This window comes from Callospermophilus lateralis, chromosome X (genome assembly GCF_048772815.1).
Source record: "Callospermophilus lateralis isolate mCalLat2 chromosome X, mCalLat2.hap1, whole genome shotgun sequence".
NCBI classification, from domain to species: Eukaryota; Metazoa; Chordata; class Mammalia; order Rodentia; family Sciuridae; genus Callospermophilus; species Callospermophilus lateralis.
The window spans coordinates 116,886,945-116,892,143 of record NC_135325.1 but is presented as its reverse complement, the minus strand read 5'-3'; positions in this window follow the sequence as shown (position 1 = coordinate 116,892,143).

Here is a 5,199-nt window from a genome sequence, read left to right as displayed (position 1 = left end):
TGCCAGGATCCTCTTCAGTTCAGGTATTCAATCTGAAGATGCTCAAGTCTTCTATATAAAAATGACATAATATTTGCATATAAACCTATGCACATTCTTCTATATATAAATGTATATATATATATATATATATATATATATATATATATACACACCACATATATACATATATAAACATCTTGAGATTACTTATAATACCTATTATGATGTAAATGTGATACAAATCATTGTTACGCTCTAAACTTTATGGTTTAGGGAATGAGGGCAACAAAAACAAAGCCTGTACATGCTCTATACAAAAAAAATTTTTCCCCAAATATTTTTTGATCCACATTGATTGGATCATGGATGCAGAACCAGCAGATTGACAGGGCTGACTGTAATGTGAAAGTTCTACTTACTTGAGTAAACACTTCCAGCAGCAGTGACTGTCCCCTGTCCTCTGTCCCTTGTACTTACCATTTATATCAATTTTCACTGGCTATGTGGATTATATTTTTATGTAGTCATAATTGTCAAAGTAGACTCATAGGTTTCAATAGTTTGTTATATAAGTGAATGGTTGAGAAAAATAAAGGTTTTTTATAAAGGGAAGGATGTGACTTTTTAAGGAAAGCTGGCTATATGTCAGGTGTTGTGATAGGTATTATTTATACAGTGTCTCACTTAATCTTTATATCAATCTTGGGAAGCAGGTAATATTATCAGCAGGTGAAGAAAAATGCTCAGAGAGCTCAAGGTTACAAAACTACAAAGAAGCATAATCAGGAATTGAGATTTGGTCTCTCTGAGTCAATCTGTGAGTTTTATTTACTAAATATGGCAGACTTTGAATCATTAAATTTTCTATAAAGCTTCAGTGGACTGACTGCTGACCTTTTGCTTGGATATACACTGTCATATGTCAATAGATGACAAAGTGTGCTACAAGGGCAATAAAAATTGGGCACACTTAATTTAAACACAAAAGGATCAAGTGACTGAGTTTTTCTGTAAAAATATTTGTACACTGTGTGGGTGCAGCTCTTGTGTGTATAGATCCATCCAGAGAACTACAGAGGAAAACAAATGTGATTTATGAATTCTCCTAGTCTATATAAATACAAGAGACATTAAATATGCTACTCTGAGTTGGTACATATTATCTATTATCAATGTGCTCATGTAGTATTGGTAATTACTTATGATTATAACTGTAATCCCCTGCCAGAAACATTACTTGCCTAATGTTTTCATTTTACTTGCATGCATATATTTTAAATAGAGGGTATACTTTTCCAGTAGGTGGTATCTGTTTTTTTTTTTTTTTTTTAAACCAGGGGTCTATAGACTTCCTTTGTAAAGAGCCAGATAGTATTTTAGCGTTGGTGGGATATACAGTCTCTGTTAAAACTACTCAACACTGTCATTGTATTGCAAAAGTACTAATAGGCAATGCATAAATGAATAAGCATAGTTTTGTTCCAATAAAACTTTATTTATAAAAAAATAGTAATCTGAATTTGGCTGAAGTGCAATAGTTTGCCAAATGTTTCTCTATACTATGATTTAATTAGATATGCATTCATACAACTCTCTCTCTCTCTCTCTCTCTCTCTCTCTCTCTCTCTCACACACACACACACACACACACACACACACAATTTTTGAAATGGAATTAAACCATTACTAAGATGCCTTCTTTAATAGCTATTAAAACCTGAATCTTATATGAAATTGCTGATAACATGAAGTTGTAGATTACTTAATTTTTCCCAAATGTTAGCACTGTTCTTCTGTATAAACTCCCAGATAATTAAAATGAAAGTTGGTTGCATTGTATTTGAGAAAGGGATTGTAGGCAATAGATTATAGTTCTCTTCAGTTTTAATTGAAAACCAAGTTAAATTACTCTGCGATAATAGGAGTTCATTATAAGCATTTATAAAAAGTAATGCATAGTCTTAGGGCACATTTATAACTTATACTATTGCTGTAATTAAGACTCTATCCACATCTTTAAGGGCTATTTTAAGGTTTTATAACTTAGCCTTACATATTCCTTCAGATTAGAATCTGATAAATAAAAATAACCCTAGGTTTGAGTGGAACTAGGAAGGATGACTTTAGAATATTTGTTTGGAAAATATTTTTCTTGTGCTATTAGAAATGGATGTTTGAGGGCTGGGATATAGCTTATTTGGTAGTGCGCTTGTCTCGCATGCAAAAGGCCCTGGGTTCAAATACCAGCACCACAAAATGAAAGAAAGAAAAGAAGGAAGGAAGGAAGGAAGGAAGGAAGGAAGGAAGGAAGGAAGGAAGGAAGGAAGGAAGGAAGAAAGGGGTGTTTGTTTTTTTATGATTAAGATTGCTAAATATTAAGTCTTATTTTGTAGTTTTACCAAAATACCACATTTTCAAAGAGTAACTTAAGTATTTCAATCTTTCATTGTAAATTTTCAGTTTCTGATTTTAAAAAAATGTACTTGGTAAAAGGGATTGAACTCAGGGGCATTGACCACTGAGCCACATACCCAGCCCTATTTTGTATTTTAATTAGAGACAGGGTCTCACTGAGTTGCTTAGAGCCTTGCTTTTGCAAGACTTTGAACTTGTGATCCTCTTACCTCAGCCTCCTGGGTCACTGGGATTACAGGGGTATACGGCCTAATTTTAAAAATATTTTAAAGAGAATCCTGGGGAATACTCTGATAATATGGTGGGACTTGAATAGTAGACTGAAAGCAGTGCTTGGAATGAATCCAGAATCTAGAATTCCAACAGACAGAATGCACATAGTACCTACGGAAAATGCAAAATGCTTTTAGATATGATGGTTGGTGAAATATTTGGGAGTGTATTATGTGAAGCTTTTTTTGGATCTAATGTTTGCTAGTTTGAAAATTTCAAGCATGACCACCAAGGACCCATGTCCCAGTGGAGTAGAATGAAATGTCTGCAATATTGGAAATGTTATAGCTTTCCAGCATATACTAATGTCCATCAACGTCAACAAGGAAGTTGTATTATGGATTTTATCTTCGTTATCTTTTCTTTAGACATGTTGATAAAGTTATACAACTGCAAACGTGGTGGAAACATACTTTTAACATAACCTTTGCTGAATATGGCAGCTCAAATTATTTGAATAAAGTTCAACTTCCACAGCTTGTGTTCCAGGCCCTCAACATTCTGCCTACAGTATTAGTTTTTGCTAATTTCTTCCAAAACAGGATTGGTTGCCCTTTTGTGAATATATCCTTTATTTCCTGGTCCCCAAGTTTTAGAAGAAATAGATGAAGCTAAAAATCCTAAGGACCTGGGTGCTGTTACTTCATACCAGTTTATAGATGGGGAATCTGAGGATCATAGATGTTATACATTGATTGGGTTCTTATTATGCATCAGACACTATTCTCATATATTTTTTCTGTTATTTTATTTACTTTTGGTAGATGTTATGACTCTTTACATTTTAAAGTTGGTAGATGCTATAATTATTTACATTTTAGAGATAAAAAAGAGAAATCTAGGCCTAATGACTTGTGAACTTGTATTCTTAATACCTCTACGATTTCATACCTCAGCTTTTGTTTTTCAAGTCATTTCTTTTTTTGTCTGTATTGCTTAGTACTCTGTTTGTTCTTATCTATACTCATGAAATCTATCTACCTCTGGGTCCTCCTGATACTTTTTCCCCCATGTCCTGGAATAGCTTACTAGGACCAGGATGAGGAACCCTAGAATGATGGCCTATATCCCAAATTTATTAAAGGCCTTTGAGAAAAAAGGTTCTTGCTTTCTCAAATGTTGCTTTTTGGGACTGCTTTCCTCGGGCAAGGTTGTAAGTTCCAAAAAGAGGAAGAGGAGAGGACTTGACCATAATTCTCTAGTTGGGGTGAAACTCCAACTTTCTCTCTTTTTCTTAGACCCATTTGTTTTAGTTGGAGCTGCTTCCCACATACCTGCTTTATGTGCATCTATTAAACATTAATTTTTGAATTGAATAATTTTTACTAAACAAAAATAGGAGGAATTTGAATGAATTCTTTTTAAAATGTTGTGGAATATGATCCATATTTAGACCAATTAATATATGTGCCTTCTGATTTTCAAGAAGCTGATTTCTCAGGCAAAATTGTTTTTCATCAGTTTCACTTTGACAGACCATCTGTTGGCTGTCAGCCATGGGTTCTTGCATTCAATAAGTACTGTCACTTTATAAACTGTGCACTATTGTTACTTGTAGATATTATATGAATGACATTGAACACTTGAATGGAACTTCCTTGATACTGTACATAAGGTTCAAAGTTTCCTAATTATGAAGTCTGTAATGTAGTAGCTCAAATATAGAGTATATTAAAATTGTTTTATTTTTCTTATGTATATTTCAATTTTTAAAAACAACCAGTCTGAAACTCTCTGCCCTACAAAGATTTATGTGTTTTTAAAATTACACAGCATTAATTTGTGGTTTGGGTAAGGACCAGTGGTATTCGGGCTATAATCTCTGGAGTATCTTTAAATTATCTGAATTACAAGATGTTTCTATAATTAAAAATCCAGGAAAAATAATAATGACCTTTTTGATGAATACGATTATCCTCAAAGCCTCATTTTTGCACTTCAAGCATAATACACTATTTAGTTTCCTTGATTACAAGCAATGGATACTGACTCTTGCCAAATAAAACAAAGAAAGCCATTGGAAGGATATCAGGGATTCATAGAATTAAACAAATATCTGGGAGAACAAGGCTTGGGAAATGGCAGGTAAGGAGGCAATTATGAAAGAGCTCAGAAGAAGAAAGGACAACTACTATCCTTCTCACTTTGCCACATAGAACTCTCTCATCCTTGGTCATTATTGCAACTGCCAAAGAGGCAACACAACATTTACCATGAAAAGGCCTGAAGTGAACTTTTATCTTTCTGTCATTTATTTCAGACTCAAAGTATTAGATGGAAGTGTCCAACTGACCTTTTCTTACCAAGTACCCAAAACCACTGCCAGAAAACTAGAAAAGCAACACTATTCCACTTTGGTTTTAAAATTAGGAGGCAAGGAAAACATGACATCACACATATATTGTATACATTAGGGAATTGGATGCTACATACAGCAGAAGAGGTAAAGCATTTGCTACACTTAGTTGATGTGCAGTATTCAATCCCATTTAGTTATTTGTGAAAGTAGGACTCTTCTCTCAAAACAAG